Here is an 18,506-nt window from a genome sequence, read left to right as displayed (position 1 = left end):
AACTTTTTCGTATCCCGGAAATTTCGTAACGCGATCAATTCGTATCCCGGGGTACCACTGTATATGCTGCCTTTCATCCACAAGGCTTAAGGTTGTGTGCATGGTTCCATCCATTGTCTTTACAACAACCCTGTGGAGTAGTCAAGCTGAGAGCAAAAACAACTGACCCAAAGTCCCCCTCTGAAATTCATTGCTCAGTGGTGACTTGAAGCTGGATCTCTAGGGTTCCAATCCAAAATGCTAATAACCATGAGCACTGCCCTGTCAGTCGAACAAAACCTGCCCAGATGTCTGCACGGATCTTGCTGTGGCAGAGCGGAGTTTAGCAAGAGCACCGTAGTGTTTTTATTTTAAGAAATGGGAGGAAAGTGGGTCCTCCTCCCCCTGTAACTTCTCTAGGTAGCAAAATGTATTGAGCCACCCCTGGTACTGAGGGTGTCTTTCTATGAGTAAATGTCAGTTAACAGCCTGATAAACAGACATTTATTCATAAGAAGACACTTTCAGTAGTGGGTTTTTTGTTGTTCCTCTTGTGTGCCTTGAAGTTATTTTTGACTTGCAGCAACCCTAAGGCGAACTTATAGCAGAGTTTTCTTGACAAGATTTATTCAGTGAGAGTTTGCCATTGCCTTCCTCTGAGACTATGTGTGACTTGCCCAAGGTCTCCTAGTGAGTTTCCATAGTTGAACAGATCTCTGGGAATCCTAAGCCAACATGTAAGACATTCCTCTACATTGAACTACTTTTAGATTATCCTAAAAATGCAGTCATTTTATTCCTACATAATGCACATCTTGTTCAGGCAGATTGCAGGTGGGCAGAGTAGAGAAACAAGAGTAACATAAAATATCCATAATATTTTCAGGATAAAAATATATCTGTAGAAAAGATACTCCTCGTGATATAGCAGTTAGTGTCAGACTAGGACTGGGGAGACTCTGGTGTAAATGCCTGCTTGGCCCCAAGGCTCATTCAGTGGTACTAGGCCAGTCACCAGTTTTCAGTGAAGCCTCCCTCACAAAGTTATTGTGATCATAAAGTGGGGTGAGGAGAGCCATATATGCTGCCTTTAGCTCCTTGGATGAAAGGCAGGTGTTTAATAAATAAAAACATTCTGTAAATAGGAATATATGTATGTAGAGTTGTTGTTGTGTGCCTTCATGTCATTTCTGACTTATGGTGACCCTATCATGGGGTTTTCTTGGCAAGATTTGTTCAGTTTGCTATTGCCTTCCCATGAGGCTGATGATAGCATGTAACTTGCCCAAGGTCACACAGTGGGTTTTATGGCCAAGCTGACAGGCAAACCGGTAGGCAAACCCTGGTCTCCAGAGTCATAGTACAAAACTCATGCCACTGCCTGTCTTGTATAGACTAGCTTTCTCCAACCTGATACCTTCCAGATGTGTTAGACTACAATTCCCATAAAAGCACAGCCAGTCCAGCACAGCTGGAAGGCTCCAGGTGGTGGAAAACTGTTACAGAGCTCTAGAATAGAGAAAGCACTTTACATTCATTATTTACGGTAGGGAAAGTCAGTATTATTCATATTGTATATAAGAGAGACTGAAGCAATGCAAGCCCTTCTAATTCACACAAGCATGATTAAGCAGGGGATTATTTTTTGTAGTATAAAAGTGTTCTGTAGCTGTATGAGTGGCTAGCTTAAGGCTGTTTAGCCAGTTCGTGGCAAACATGAGAAGTTACTCGCTCTTATAACTCAGCTACTTTGCCACTGTTACACAAAAACTCTGCATTTTATCCTACAGAAAAGTAATCCATTGTTTTCTAAATAAGAAGAGCTTGTATTGGCCCTATTACCTTTGGTTTCCACCCAGCAGGCCTTTTATTGCTTATGTTCTTAAACGAATTTCTGTATAGAGCTGTTTTCCTCTGGATGCATTTCATGCAATCAGATTTGGTATATGTGAAGAAAGTCAGCATTGACCAAACATCCCCTCTGGATATTATGCTGAAATTATGTACTGTAAAATGATTCCACTCCGTATCAGGGTGTAATATCTGTTTGACTGCTTTGTCTGTGGTGGACAAGTTTAGCGTCAGTAGCTGGGGTGAATGGAGCTACCTGTCTGTAGAAAAGCAGTTGACATTGCCATGCTTTGATCTGGTTAATGATGTGGGGAGGAGACAGCCATGTGCATTAGTGTTATACAAAATCAAGGACACATGGCTCCCCCTCTGGCAAGGAAATCATGAGAGAAAACAACAGAATGGAATTTTGAGATATTTTACAGAGCCTGGTTGAGTATGCAGAACTTTTATTCATACGTATGAATTATAGCTGTATAGGATGTTCAACTTAGTTAATACAAATAGTAAAAGAGTTCTCATACCTAGCATCAAACATTGATCAGAATAGGGGCTGCATTCAAGAGATCAGAAGAAATCCAAGGGCCTGAACAGCCAGGCCAAAATAAAGCTGCTTTGGGTCACTTTGGAGGTATGCTGTTTAAATGATGCATGCATCCTAAGAAGCTGGAAGCTCCTAAGGACTGGAGCGCAGCTTTGGCAGAGCTTCTGGCCTCTTTAAATTCCTGCGTCATTTAAACAGCATACCTCCAAAGTGACCCGAAGCAGCTTTATTTTGGCTTGTCTGTTTGGGCCCCATGAATGAGGAGGGCAGCTATGAAAGAACTAGAAAAGATCCTAAAGAACAAAGGTATACAACTGAGAACAAACATTAGAATTGTACAAGCCATTGCAATCTCTGTTACCATGCATGGATGCAAGAGATGGGCATTAAGAAACTGCACAGGAAGAAAATGAATTCATTTCAGATGTGGTGCTGGAGAAAAGTGCTGAGGACACCATGGACAGCCAAACGAACAAACAAATGGGTCCTGGCAAAGATCAGGTCTGAAATCTCTCTAGAAGCCAAAACAACTAAACCGATCACATCTCAACTCATTGGAAAAAACAATAATGCTAGGAGAGGTGGAGTGAAGCAGAAAGAGAGGAAGGCCACATACCAGATGGATGGACTCTATGAAGGAGGCCACAGGTGTGACTTTGCAGGACCTGAGCAGAACAGCAGAGGACAGGGGTCTTGGAGGTGTCTCATCTGCAGGGTCACCATGGGTTGAGATCGACTCCAGGGCAGTTAACAACCAAGGATGTTTAGTATGAGGTTACCAGTGCATTGGCTTAAATTAAATGCAGGTTTTAGTCCTAGTTAGAAGAAACCTGTTGAATCAAAGGGGCTTAAATAGCTGCTGACTAAAATTCCAAATCAGTTAATGTATATGTGTTTATGTGCCTTCAAGTTGCCTGTCGACTTACAGTATTTCCTTGAATCTCATAGGATTTTCTTAGGCAAGGAATACTTGGAGGAGGTGGTTTTGCAAGTTCCTTCCTCTGAAATATACAGTAGCCTACAACACCCTGGTATTCATTGAGTGTCTCCCTTCCAAGTACTAACCAGAGCTGACTCTGCTTAGCTTCCAAGATCAGAGGGGGTCTGGTGCCTTTAGGGTCTCTTCTGTTGACACTTATAATTACAGTAGAAGTCAAAGATATAGCCGTATTAGTCATCATTGTCTAGACTAAAATTGGAATTACATATTGTTTTGATGCTGTTACATATTTTGTTTGATGTTCAGAACAATGGACAGGCACCTACTCTGTATCTGCAGAGTAGCCCAGTTAATATTACCTTTTGATATCCTGCCCTTCCCTTTTGCCAAGTCACTCAGGGATGCTGCTGTGCTTTTGAGATTCATCTGAACTCATAACCATATAAATTAGGTATCTGATTCTGCAGCAGCCTTATTCCCTTGCTCAAGATGATATTTCCCTCCATGTATTGGCAAAGAAAGGGGAGAATCATTTGTTTTGGCCCTCCTCATGTGCCATACATTTTGAAATCATGGAGAAACTCAATTGCTGTTTTGGAGAGTAGGGAATCGTGCTATCCTTTTTTTCTTTTTTTTTTGTATCAGATTTGTTTTAAAAAATCCTTGATTATTTTTTTTAATCTAAGGGCCCTTTCAATTATATAGTTATAGCAGTTTGATTCCACTTGTAATTGCTGTGGCTCCATCCTATGGAGTGCTGGGCTTTGTCGTTTGGTCAGAAGCACCAGAGGGGTGCTCTGGCTAAGGCTTCAAAATGCCCTTCTCTCAACTACAAATCCCAGGATTCTATAAGATGCTGCCATAACAACTGAAGTGGAATCATAGTGCTAAAGTAAACCCTCCATGGCCATGAATTCTGCTATCCATGAATTCAACCATCCATGCCTTGATTTCCCCCCCCCTCCAAAAAAAAAAGCAAACCTTGATTTTGCCATTTTATATAAGGGACACCATTTTACTGTTGTTGTTGTATGCCTTCAAGTAATTTCTGACTGATGGCGACCCTAAGGCAGTGAATCTATCATGAGGTTTTCTTGGCAAGTTTCTTCAGAGGGGGTTTGCCATGGCCATCCTCTGAGGCTGAGAGAGTGTGACTTGCACAAGGTCACGTAGTAGGTGTCCATGGCCAAGCCGGGATTTCAATCCTGGTCACCAGAGTCCTAGTCCAACACTCAAACCACTACACCATACTGGCTCACCCTTTTACTACCCCACTCTGTATAATGGGATTTGGGCATCCATGGATTTTGGTAACCATGGGGGTCCTGGACCTAAATCCCAGTGGATACCAAGGGCCCAATGTATAATTGTGTAGTGTAAAGGGCCCTAAAATGACAAGTTAGAAGTAACAATAGAAAAGCATTACTTGATGAACTAAAGTGACAGAGAGATGAGAATCGTTTTCAGACCTCTCGCAATTCTCTCTGCAAACTCTTTCCCGAGCCCCAATATTTCCGTCGAGATGATATCTATTTCATTCATTGGAATGGCAATCCCAGTTCTTTTAAGTGTCAGTCGTTCTGTGAAAAAAGATATAGTTGCTGAACTTTGAGGTTTGCATCAACAGTGGAAATCTTGAAGGAAGAAAAAACCAACATTGTGGAAACCCATGGAAACAAATGCCTCCGCATGGCACTAGGGGGCACTGAACTACAGGAAATTGAAACTGTAGATTTCACTTCCCTTTTTATAGCAAGTCCTGTCACAGTTTGCATGATGTAACTCAAGTTTAGAAATTTTAATTTTGTGGACTATGGTCCTCAGAATTCTCCAGCCAGCATAGCCATGATGGTTGATTTGAGGAGAAGCTGTTCAAAAAAGGAACTTTTCCAAACTCTAGATCATGTGGCCCACACTTGAATTCTGTAACTTGGAGGTTGCCAATATACTCTGGTTTCTCTTTAGATTGTTTCGCCTTAAATTTTGAAGTTGCCATTTCTTCTCTCATTGCTGCTGAAAACTTTTCTCAGCCGTCCATTTCTTAGTCTTAGGCAAGCCTCTCTGCCTCAGGCCTGTAATAGCAGGATAATAACACTGGCCTGCCTTTCAAAGCTGTTGTATTACTAAGAAAAAGTATGTGAAGTACTTTGACTGTATGAGTTCATAGAATGTTTCTAAGCAGTATTATATTAGCAAATTGTTGTTGTTGTTATTGTGTGCCTTCAAGTAATTTCTAAATTACAGTGGTTTGCTTGGCAGTATTTGGTCAGAGGTTTGCCATTGCATTTCCCTGAGGCTGAGAGAATGTGACTGGCCCAAGGTCACCCAGTGGGTTTCACAGTCAAGCTGGGAATCGAACCCCAGTCTCCAGAATCATAGTCCAACATTCAAACCACTATGTAAATAGCTCTTTGGTATTATGCAGAATGTATATGTAGAGACAAGCCTCCCTTACAGTTGGGGCTATCCAGAATCAGGTATTCAGGTTTTACTCTCAATGCAACATTGTTCTCAGGTACACCTGAGGTACTACACGTCCTATCAGGGTCAGCAAAGTCACAGATATGCAATGGGACTTGTAGCTTCTTTGAAACTGAGAGAAAGAAAGAAGTTGGTAGCATGAACTTTTGTAGACTTGAGCCTACTTCCTCAGATGCATTGAGGAAGTAGACTTAAGTCTACCAAAGCTTGTGCTACCAACTTCTTTTTTACTCAGTCTGAAAAGGTACTACAAGATCCCTTTGCATACTGATCCAGGTTAATATGGCTATGTCTTTGAAGAGTCATTGGTAAAGCGTGGTGTGAGTTCAGCATCTGGAAAGCTATATATTCCTCACATCTGGTGTATAGTTACAGCTGAGGTACAATGGAGTTGGAGCTTTTCCTGCAACCTTCCCCAGGAAGCAGTTTCTTTCCCAAGAATGAAATCTGCCCATGTATGTGTACCGTGCCCCTTCCTCTTCATGGGTCCATCCCATGATTTGTTTCTTGGTTACTACAGAGTACCACAATTTTAGGAGTGTGGAATGAAAAGCTACAAAATAGTTTTTACATAGGGATGGCAAAGAACTACAGCTCACTTTATCATTAACCATTGGCTCTGCAGGCTAGGGCTGATTGGGAGTTGCAGTTCAACAACATTTGGAGAAGCACATCTCATCAACCAAATTGATTAAATTCAGGTGCAGATACCAGGGGTGGCTAACTAAGATACTTACCATAGGCCTGTTACAGACAGCCAAAATAAAGCTGCTTCGAGTCACAATGGAAGTATGGTGTTTCAATGATGCATACGTCCTAAGAGTCCAGAAGCCACACCAAAGCCACATTCTAGTCCTTAGGGCTGGAGCGTGGCTTTGGTGTGACTTCTGAACTCTTAGGACGCATGCTTCATTGAAACCCCATACCTCCACTCTGACTTGAAGCAGCTTTATTTTGGCTGTCTGTAACAGGCCATAGTTAATGATGGAGCCATGTTTCTGGGCTTTACTTTTGTAACAGAAACTTTGATTTCTGTTACAGAGGAAGAAATATCATGGAAAGAATAGGGATAGGTTCCTACGGCACAAAAAAGAAGAGCCATTCAACATGTTTCAGCAAAAGTTTTTATTCAAATATAGCATAATCCCATGTGAAATGAAATGGCCAGGCCAGGCAAGCCTTGCGTAAGTAAAGCAAATAAAAGAATTTCTAGAAACAACTTGAAAGCTTCTCTCATAGTATACCCTGGGATGATTTTTTTCTCTAAACAGTCTCCACGTTTTGCATTTTAGCATTGAAACTTACAGATCTGTATTTTTCAACATGCCAAGATAGCGGGTGAGGCAAGCTAATCTGCTCCCCCCCCCTTTTTTTTTTTTCTGTTTTGCGCTTCACATATGCTCAGTAAGTGATTCTGGAAGCAGTTGTTTACCTTGCCTTGTACTTAAGCACAGCTTGCCTTGTACTTAAAGCATTCTTTCCCAGGTCAAGCTTTATTGCACTGTTTCCTGCAGATACACTGCTGCAACCCAACATAAAAATCTGCCTTTCTTTAACTAACTTCACCGTCCTCCTAATGCCATTGGTGCTGCTGGAATACATTGTAAAAAGGAGCTTCTTAGTTGGTATCTTTGCTGATGTATGCCTATACTAAGTCAGGTGGATATGTACATGTGTGAATTACTCTTTCCATATATGTACAGCACATAGATGGAAATAATTCCTTTTATTAGGTGTTTTATAAGGGAAGTCATAAATGTTTGCATAAATGTGCTCTGTCACAACCAACATAGTAGCCAGTATATTTTATGTGTGCATTGTCTATTGTGTACACAGATTCTTATGTGATGAGTGGTAACCTTTCTGATAAGAGCTTTCAATTATATTCTGTAGGTTTGTCTACCAAAACCATCGACTTATGCAATTGCTATAAATTATGCAGATCTCTGATTTGTGCTTTGCCTTACTTGTTCTTAGACTTGGGGAATGTGAAGGAGCTACCTCAGGAATAGGGAACTTGTGGTCCTACAGATGACAATGGGCTGCAACCCTTATCATCGGCCATACAGGTTAAGACAAATGGAAGCTGGGGTCTAATAACATCAGGAGAGCCATGTGCTTGCAATCCCCAAGCTTCGTAAAGAATACTGTTCAAGCTCAGCCCTGGCCATAGCTTTGTGATAGAGTTGCTGAAGGTTTCTTATTCAATCTCTGGCACCACCAGTTTCATCCTTCACTTATACCACATAGAATTGATGTATAATTTCTCACCCACTGGGTGGAAAAACTTGAAAAAGATGCCTCTGACTGGCATGCACTGGCCAGGTTTGGAAGTGGTAGGCAATCTGCCATTTTGCTCTCTGTCCCCATAAGGTGCTCCATTCCCTGCTATTGTGAAACAGTGATACATCCAGCTTGTTAAAATGCTAATGAATTGTGTCTTGTACTGGTTTGAAACTGCTGTTAAAATGTTAATGGTTTGTAGTTTTGTCACTGAATGGACAGAGCCCTGGGTTGACTGAACTTAGAGCCTTGGTTTTATGAGATTTATGTTCCACCAAAGTACTGATGCAGATTAGAATGCCTTTACAAATCTGGGGGAAAAGGCTTTGCTAGTTTCTTTTAATGAACCGTTCCTTGTAGTGTATAGGCACCTCTAGGAAGGGATGCCATATACAGGTGTGCTGTCCTTTATTGATAATATAAAATGTTGGAATCTGAATGAAGTGGGATAAATGTGGTTTGTTTCCTTGGTAGTATCAGCTATCAGTGGGCATGGACTATGTGATAGCTGTGATCCTCCGACTCTATGATTGCATAAACAGCTACATATGGCCCTGGTGGATAGTGACTTAAAGAATCCTTGTAATTGTCCTATACAAAGTTGTTTATATTGGGTCAATGGCAGTGGTTTTGATCATAAGAAACAGTGACCTGTTCTAATGGATTTGCATTTGCATTTTGTTAATGTTTGATTCGGTATCTGGAGCCCAAGACTGAGTTGGTCCCTGAAGCCTTGTGTGTATTTTTAAAAAGTGCAGGCAGCAGTATTAAAAAACCAAAAGCTTGTTGCATTGTGTCTTTTGTGCATTTTGGTTGGCCAGTAAAGGTATCGCTGTTTTGTGGATTTTGGATGTTACTGTACTTTGCTGTATGGCCAAGATGGCTACCCCTGGATGTGTCCTTTGTACAGGTTGAGTCCCCTTTATCCTGAATTCTGAAATTTGAAATACTCCCACACCTTTTTCATGGATGGCTAAGGTAGTGATACCTTTGTTTCCTGATGCTCACATGCATAAAATTCTTAAAAAATAATCTATAAAATTATGTGTATAAAGTATAATGCATATGAAACATAAATGAATTTTGTGTTTAGACTTGGGTCCTATCTCCAAGATCTCTCATTATGTATATGCAAATATTCCAAAATAATAATAACAAATACCAAAACTCCAAAACATCTCTGGTCCCAAGCATTTTGGATAATGGAGATTCAACCTGACTTGTGGCGGAACATGTTCTCCTCTTCTCTGGTGAAGCTGCCTCCAGTTTGGCCTAAGAAAACTCAAGACCTCTGCCTCTTTGCCTGCAAGTATTGCCGGGCTTTGCCTTTTGGTTGTTGTTGTTTTTGTTGTTGTGTGTCTTCAAGTCATTTCTGACTTATGGCTACCCTAAGGCAGGGTGACCACATGCCCTCCTCTTCCAGGACATGGCCTACATTCTAACCTTCTGTCTAGGAGGAACTTCAAAATGTCCTTTATTTTGAGCATGACCTTACATTTCTGTGAGCTAGTGTGACACAGTGGTTTGCGTGTTGAATGATGACTCTGGAGATCAGGGTTCGAATCCCCCTGAAACCCACTGGGTGATCTTGGGCAAGTCGCTCTCTCTCAGCCTCAGAGGAAGGCAATGGCAACCTCCCCCTCTGAAGAAACTTGCCAAGAAAACCCCATGATAGGGTTGCCATAAGTCAAAAATGACTTGCAGGCACACAACAACAAGCAACAAAGAAGCGTGAATTGACATTTCTGTGAATGTTTTGAGCTTTTTATTTGGCCATGTCCTCAATTATTCTTGTACTTCCTCCATTTTGTAGTGCCTTGTCGTCCTTTGCGTTTAGGGACCTTTGGCCACCCTGCTCCCGGGGTTTTCTTGGTAAGATTTGTTCAGAGGAGGTTTGCCATTGCTTTCCTCTGAGGATGAGAGAGTGTGACCTGATGTGAGATATACTTTTATAAGTACCACATCAAATTAATCAGGGCAAAACAAGTGAAGCAGCCATATCCAATGTATTAGTTACAGTCTTGCAAGGAGGGGTGCCTAGGCAAGTAGGCACACCCCACACTTGACGCAACAAGTTCTTAATCCCTTTTCCCGACAGCATTTTCCCTCCCCTGTGACTTTTATTGGCTGAAGTCATCAAGGTGTATAATACCTAATCACAAACACCTAAAATGAATACTTTATCTCTACCCCTGTTGATACGTTTCTCCCAAACCTTCCTTTTTTATTTATAAACCTCCTTTTAGGGCATACCTTTGGCATGATTTTCAGCAAAAGTGAAATCAACCAAAAGGCCAAACTGTGATTTCAACCCAAAGTCTCGTTGTTAACTGTTCATCCTCCCTTTCATGTTTGCATTATCCGTCTTTTAGCTTGTTAGCTGCCTTTGCCCCAAAAGGCTTCTTCTGCCAAAAGATGACTCTGTCCATTTGTATTAGTGCCTTACCTTCTCGACCAAGATCTACAGGGTTTGCATGCAATGTGTGTCTGTTAACAACCATTTCTGCCTTTCTATTCTAGAGGCCCATCTAACATCCAAAGTCTTTCTTCTTGTTTCTACTAACCTACTTCTGTGTTGAATCCAGATATTAACCGTTTCTCTTGCTTGGCCAAAGCTAAAAATGGAATTATAAACCCTTCCTGCCTGGTCATGCTCAGAACGGAGGGCGTTTTGGAGTCCTCCCAGGACAGGAGTTTGAAATGTAGGACGCGTCCGGGGGAAAAGGGAGGCGTCAGTGGGTTTTGAAATGTCGGAGGTGGGATTCGAACTCGCGACCTCCAGAGTCAGCGTCGAACGCTCTAACCATTACGCCAAGGCGGCTCTCCTGAGACGTAAAGGGGGCGTGGCCACGACGTTGGAATTGCCGCCCACTTTCTGAACGTTCGAGGCCGGCGGGGCGGGGCTTTTATCCCTGGGAAAAGGAGGGAGCCGGTGCGGGGGTCAGTGGGCGTTGCCTTTGCGACGTCATTTTCCCAGTGAGCCTATCCGGGCGAGCCGTTGTATGACGGATATCTGCTTGGTCCAATGGGAGCGCGCCGAAGGGGTGGCGTTATCCGCAGCCTGGAACGAGGGGGAGGGGGGAGTATGGGCGCTGAGTAGGTTTTTGTTCCGGGCCCGTCGTCCGCCATCTTGTGTCAGTGCGGGTCGAAGGAGGAGGAGGAATAGGAAGAGGCAGCGCGGAGCGGAGCGGTGACTCGGCAGCAGCGGCGGCCGCGGCGGGGCCTGACACAGCCTCATTGGTAAGACCCGGGCCCCCTCTGCCGCCCGTTTCCCCAGGAACAGCGGAGCTCCCCAGGGATGCTTTGTCGCCATAGAAACGAAGGGAGCCCCCCATCAGGGCCCCCTCTTCCCTAGGCGCCTCCCTCCGGGGGAAGGGGATTTGTAATTCATATGTATACATACATATACACACAGGCAGACATGAGAGGTAGGTAGGTAGGTCGGCCATAGGGTCGGTCGCCAGAAGCCGGAAACGGCTTGAAAGATATACCATTCAAGTCGCTTATATATATAAGAGTGTGTGTGTGTGTGTGAATTAAAATCCACCTCCACCAGGGAAGAGCAGGGCTACAAGCCTGGAACGGGACTTAGAAGCCTAGAGTTGGAAGAGACCCCGAGAAGGACCCTGATCCAGCCCAACCCCCTTCTGCCATGCAGGAACTCCCAATCAGAGCATCCCCATTGACAGATGGCCATCCAGCCTCTGCTTAAAGACCTCCAGGGAAGGAGACTCCAAAGCAGCATAGTCCACTGTCGGACAGCCCTTACTCTCAGGAGGTTCCTCCTAATGTTGAGCTGGAATCGCTTTCCCTGCAGTTATGGCGACCCTACAGCAGAACCGATCAAGATTGGTTCAGAGGAGGTTTTGCTATTGCCATCCTCTGAGGAGGCTGAGAGAGCGTGACTCTCCCGAAACCAAGTGGGTTTCCAGGGCTGAGCTGGGAATAATTGAGCCCTGCCCTAGAGAGGCCTAGTCCCAACGCTCAAGCCAATAAGCCACACTTGATTGGCTGAGAGGGTGTGACTTGCCTAGTGGGTTTCCATGGCTGAATGGGGATTTGAACCTTGGTTTCTCAGACTCTTAGGCCAATGCTCAAACTAACATGCCACACTGCCTCTCATGTACATACATTATATATTATATATGTAATATTTTTGGTGAGAGGCTCTCTATCTCTCACTCTACATATATATATATATATATGTATGTGTGTGTATATGTATGTTATAGTGTGTGTGTGTGTGTGTGTGTGTGTATGGTGACAGGCAGCATGGCATGTTAATTTGAGCTGATACTGGTCTAAGACTCTGAGAAACCATGGTTCAAAGCCCCATTCAGCCATGGAAACCCACTGGGCAAGTCACACTCTCTCAGCCTCCTTAGCAGAAGGTCATAGCAAGCCTCTGAATCCAATACAGTATTGGCAAGAAAACCCCATGATACATTTGCCTTAGGGTCGCCATAAGTCAGAAGTGGCTTTGAAGGCCCACAGAGACATTTTGAATTGCCCTTCCCCTCCTGTTCGTTTTGTATCCCCGCTTTGCCTCTAATGCATCTTTGCTTCAGAAATGCCCCCCTTCCTGTGTCTTCCCTTCATTCCCTCCCAGGTGCCCTCATCTAGGAGCGGCTGCATCACACCATCCAGCAATGGAGAAGGGGCTTCTGGCCACCTTCCCCCCACCCCCCATTTTCACCATATTTCTTGTTGCTGTTCACCGCCCTCAAGTCGATCTCAACCCATGGTGATCCTGTGGATGAGACATTTCCAAGACTCCCTGACCTCCACTGCTCTGCTTAGGTCCTGCAAATTCATACCCATAACCTCCTTAATAGAGTCCATCCATCCTCCCTCTCTACATTTCTCCACTTTTCCTAGCATTGCCTTCCAGTGAGTCATTCTCATGATGTAGCCAAAGTATGACAGTCTCAGCTGTATCATCTTGGCTTCCAGAGAGATTTTTGCCTTATGCGTTTGCAGAAATCTATGCTTTGGTGGGTGTATGCTCCTCTAGTCTTCCTTTTCATAGTAGAGACCACAAGGGCCATCCAGCCCAACCCCATACTGCCTTGCAGGAAGACACAACCAAATTAAAATCCATTCACATACTTGATCTGAAGGAATGGACGCCCCCAATTCAGATTTGTGGAGATGTCCCCTTCTTCACCTCCCTCACCCAGGAATAAAAAAGGCAGATATGTGAACTTGTCTCCTTCCTCCCACAATATCCCCCCCCCCCAAGACCCCAATTCACAAAATGTCCTTTGGGCATTTGGGCTTCTAGCAATAGAGGAGGGTAGGTAACTGTAATAGTCTTGTCACAAAACGTCCACAAATGCCATTTCATGTCCAGCCTAACTTGATCCTTGGAAAGGCAGTATATAAATACAATTTATTATTATTATTACCTCACCCTCCCCTCCATCATCCCCAACCTGGCGCCCACCTCAGAAGAGCCAGAACAAACAGTCCAGGGGGTGGGGGTCAGTCTGATGGAAGCAGTGGGCTCAAGGAAGCGTTGGGTTCAAGATGGGGGATGCTAGTGATAGGGGAAGGTGGGTGGTTATGATGGTCCTGTTTTGGGTGGATATTTTGGCAATGGAAAGGACCCGTTCAAAGAGAAATGGAGGAGAGCTGAAAGGGGCTGGGAACTGTCAGTTCTTAACCTTATTACTTTACTATAAAACAGTGAGTCCCAAACTTTGATCCTCCAAGTGTTTTGGAGGACCCCCAGAAATCTCAGCCAGCTCAATTAACAGTTAGGAATTCTGGGAGCAGAAGTCAAAAACATCTGGAAGACCAAAGTTTGGGGACCACTGCTATAAAGCATTAGGGGCTGCAAATAGATTGACAAGCCTTTAAAGCCTGTGTGTGTCTGTGTCTTTAGAGCAAACTTGTACTTGGGCGTCTGGGTCTGGGAGCCAGGGTTTCTCGGTCTCTGGATGGAGTTCAGTCTGCTTCACTAAAGAGAAGCTGATGAATATCCCAGGCTTTTGGCATTATCAGGAGCAGCAGTTGCCCAAGCACTTCCTGTCCATAAAACATAACAGGTTTCATAAACCTGACCAGCAACTTCTGCTTAGCTGCCCCCAGTTCAGCAGAGAAATTCAGGTCTGTATAACCAAGCACTGTTAATGGTCTGTCATTCACAAGAATTTCTGACCTGAAGGAAGAGCATACAGTATTCTATAAATGGGCATCTATTTTAGAAACCAGCTTTCCTTGGAAGAGTTGGAGGATAAGCTTTAAAAGGTTCAAAGCATGAGGGATTGTTCCTTATCTATTCCATTCTTCACTGGAAGAGCAAGATTGGCTTCAGGTGAAATAAGAGTGTAAAAAAATTCCCATTACATGTTACAATGAGAAACTGAATGTTTTCCGATATTAAGAGAAATCAAAATGTCTGAAGCCTGGTAAAATTCCTGATTGGTGTTTCCCATCAATGTGTGTTACCCTTTTGGCCATTATCTTTTTAAGGTAATCTCTAGCAGTTACCGTAAGTGCAAAGAACATGATCAGCCTATCTGCCTGTGTATGTGTGTCACAGAACAGTTTTAATGCTGCCAGGAAGGAATTGTAACTTGCTTACCATGGCCAAGAGGTTAACTGGAAGAGTATCCTGCTTAATGTGATCCCTTATTGGCAGCCATTGTTTGGAATGTGTTGATGTGTGCAGGATGATGGCAGCTGGTTGGGTGTGGCTTGTGGACTGAATATACTGGTCCTGTCATGTATTGCAAATACTCAGCCTGACTTCTGTGGCAATTTTCTCTATCTTATTAACTGGGCTTCTTCTGTCTAATCTCAGCTGGAGTTTCCTGTGTATATATGGGGGTAGGGGGATAAGAAACCAAGAAACGAAAGGCCCTGGATTAATTGTTGCCTTTTAGAATTTAAAACTACGAGGCTTTTAATCTGTAAAACTGATCTCTGTTCACAGTCAGTTGTGAGATTCACCCCTAGGGTTTTCCCCTGAAAGCAAACCCAGACCTTTGAGTTATAAATGTGTTCCAAATCTGTAGTGTCTTCCAGTGCCTTTTACCATATCTCATTGATTAGTGGCCTGTTTAGTATAGGCCAAGTAAGTAAGTAACAACTGAAAGGCACACCACCAAAACTTTGGGAGCTGTCTGTTTTCTTAGTCTTCAGAAAGGTGGAAGGCATGAGGCGCCTGTGTCTTCTTCTGGCCCAGTGCACTTTTTTCTCCTCTGCCTTTGTTTTCTTTTTTTGTAATCTTCCCTGTGTTGGTATAGGATTAATTAAAATGTTAATACAGGTAAAAGCATACGTGCTGGCTAGCACATGGCTTTGGACCTGGGTCCTGAAACTAAGCTCCTAACCATCTTTTAAAGAAGTTGTCTCTGCTCAACCGGAGCAGTGAGAGTCTGGGAGGTGCTGCTGATAAGTTGGGATAATTCTGCCGTTGTCATGTGTTTGTTTCTTCACAGACATGTTCATTTTAGTAAATATTATATGTTTCATTTTCATACCACAGTTCCCCCCCTCCCCCCAATTCACAATCTGTGCCATAGCACTGTGGTCTGAATGATGCATCTTCCTTATTAGTAGTCTTCTGTGATATCTTAACAGAACATAACCAGGACATATTAAGTATTTTTAAATCCATTTTTAAGATCCTTTTTGTGTTGTCTTAGATTGCCAGGCCCAAACCTTATTGCCCTAAATGCCTTGTTTCTTCTTTAGTGACCCTCCTTCACTCTTGGTTTCCAGATAGTTAGTGTAGAACCTTAGCTTAAGAAAAATAAGTCTGTAATTAAATTAGTCCCGAATAAATCTTTTCCCCAGAATTGGTGTATTTTCCAAGTGCCATATATACTTGTGTATAAGTTGACCTCATGTATGAGGGCAGTTTTTGGGGTGCTAGCAAACTGGATCCATATTCAGATTAAGCTTTGAGATGGATCTGCTTTTTGTATTGACCCCCGTCCCAAGGGTCATACAACAGTTAAACTTTGATATACACCTGTGGGTGCACGTACTACACTGTTTTAACTCATGCATTTCCACCTAGCTAGTGTTTACCTGATAATGGCTTCTGCAGTCTTTTATTTCCTGGAATGAAATAGCACAATGCATTGGGAATGCCTGCCTGAGCAATGCTCCTGATGTCCTTCAGGTGTACAGTGAAAGTGCATGCACACACAAAATTAGTACGGTGAGCCTTTTTCTCCCTCTTCAGCCAAATGTGGCCATGGGTGTTTTTTGTTTCAATTATCTTTAGTGGTTGCTTTTAAAATGCTGTACTCTTTAGGGACCTATTTCATCTGTTCACAGGACTACGGTATGTGTATTGGAAAAGTAGTCAGAATTGTCACATTCCTTCATTGGGTCTACTGGACATATTTTAGGATGTGCTGAGCACTTCCCAGGGGCTGCCTGTTTCTGTGGAAGATCAGTAGTGGTTTGCAGTTGATCATTAAGAGAAAGTTGTTCCTCACTGTTGATTTTTAAAATGAAGGAACCCATGATTAGCTTCCAGGGTTCTTAGGAAGACTATTGAGTTAGAGTGTTCTTTATTCAGGACCCATCCCCAAACTTTGCAACTTCCTGTATAACCTGTACTGCCTTTTACATCATTTCTACCTCTTAATGCTCTTCTAGAAATACACTGTCAGAAATATAATAATAGGTGAATGATTCTTTTTTGAGTTATCTACTAAATGATTAATTTGTCCTTTTAATTATTCCATAGCTTTTTAAGTCAATGACTGCAAGTAGCCAAGCCATCCTCGTTGGAGATGTGCCTTCTTAAACAATAGTTATGCTTAAAATTGCTGATTCTTCCACTTACCTGTTTTTATTATCCAAAAAGCTGACAGCAGTGGTTTTTCCTCAATTGTTCCTGCATAAAGGACAGATTAACTCTCCAATAATGGAGTAGCCCTTGTCCTTGCCATAGACTCACCCACATTGTAACTCTGAGCATATCATGACCGTAGATCCTAGTAAAGATGATTTCTTTCACAAAATTAATTTTATAGAGTAATTGCTGACAAGGTGGAAGGTGATCCCCCCCCCCCCCGGTAACCTATCTTTTTGTAAATAAAACTTTCTTAAGCTCACTTGAATTGTATCAGGATTTATAAGCCAGCTCTCTTGGTTTCTAGTTACAGTACAGTATTGGCTGTTACTCCCAATGACCTTCTGTGCATTATCAAGGAATGTGATTTTGCCTGTTAGTGTAAACTAAGATTTGTTCTGTAGCCATAAATCGTCAGGAGGCACCAGGAGAAAGGACCAAAAAAACTGTTAGAGCAGCAGTTGCAACCTGTGACGCTCTAGTCAATTGTGCACTACACCTCCCCTCACCCCTCAATACTGGCTAGGTTTGTTAGGGCTCATTGGGAGTTACATTGCAACAATATCTGTTGGGTTAAACATTTCCCACCCCTATTCCTGATTGTGTGAATATGTTCTGCTGGAGATTCTCTTCTTTCCCCCATTTCTGTCAGTCTCCTTTGCCCTCACAGTGCCCTGCAGAAAGCCCTTAGCCTGATTAGTAAAATGATTCCTAGCAGTTCTATTTGACTGTTTCTAAGTGGAAACTTTTAAACATGACAATAAATGAATTTAGACTTTGACCATTAAACAAGCCTGTCTTGAGCTTGCTAGCAGACATTCTTCTTTCAGTTTTGCTTAGAACAACTTTTTCTTTTCTTTTCAAGAGCAGAAATGCTTCTCTTTGTACTTGCTGCAGTTGCCATCTTCACACAGTACTTTGAACAAGGAACTTCCCATTTATCTTTGGCAACTGCAAGTTTTTTTTACAAATACATAGAATCCATTAAATATGTGCCCCAAAAGATATAATGTAGACAGACAGCAAATACATGCCAGCTTCATCTAGCATTTACATACACTTACTTGGCTGTAGCTTTTTGCATTATCACTGTGTGACATGAGAAGTAACTCTGAACTGAAACACTTTAAAGTGTTTCTTGACAAGTGCTATCTTGCCAATTATTTCATCCCAACTAGTTTAAACAAACCAGCTTTCTATTTGTCCTTATACTGCCTTCTAGCAGTAGTCGCTTACTATTTGATATTCTTTTGTTGCCTGTTTTATTGAATCATTTCCTATATTGCTGTGTATTTTATATGTATTATCCTTCTAGAGAGGCCTCTTCCCCACCACCTTTCCCTTCTCCTTCTGTGTTGTGTCTTTTTAGATTGTAAGCCTGAGGGCAGGGAACCGTCCAATTAATAGATTGTATGTACAGCGCTGTGTAAATTTAGTGTTTTATAAATAAAGGTTAATAATAATAATAGCACTTCTACAATTAGAGCATCACTGACCAAGATCTTACATTGTTCAGTGTGGCATAAGAGTTTCACAGATGGGACCCCCCAAAAACTGCTCTTTGTACTCATAGTTTTGCTGTGATAGGCCCCCTGAATAGCTGGGAC

The 18,506-nt window shown here is 42.7% G+C and overlaps 1 protein-coding gene across 2 annotated transcripts in view; it reads left to right on the top strand.

The window, feature by feature from the left end:
• UBA1 (ubiquitin like modifier activating enzyme 1) overlaps positions 1-18,506 on the top strand; it is a 50,856-nt gene that overhangs the window by 9,636 nt on the left and 22,714 nt on the right. Inside the window, exon 1 of one of the 2 annotated variants that reach the window (XM_042450069.1) lies at positions 11,161-11,318. The exons of the other annotated variant lie outside the window; for it this stretch is intronic. The gene's annotated coding sequence lies outside the window, so the exon portion shown is untranslated. Of the gene's footprint in view, positions 1-11,160; positions 11,319-18,506 lie in introns of those variants that run through there. 2 annotated transcript variants of the gene reach the window in all.

This window comes from Sceloporus undulatus, chromosome 2 (genome assembly GCF_019175285.1).
Source record: "Sceloporus undulatus isolate JIND9_A2432 ecotype Alabama chromosome 2, SceUnd_v1.1, whole genome shotgun sequence".
Classification (NCBI taxonomy): domain Eukaryota; kingdom Metazoa; phylum Chordata; class Lepidosauria; order Squamata; family Phrynosomatidae; genus Sceloporus; species Sceloporus undulatus.
This window is presented reverse-complemented; position numbering and strand designations above follow the sequence as displayed.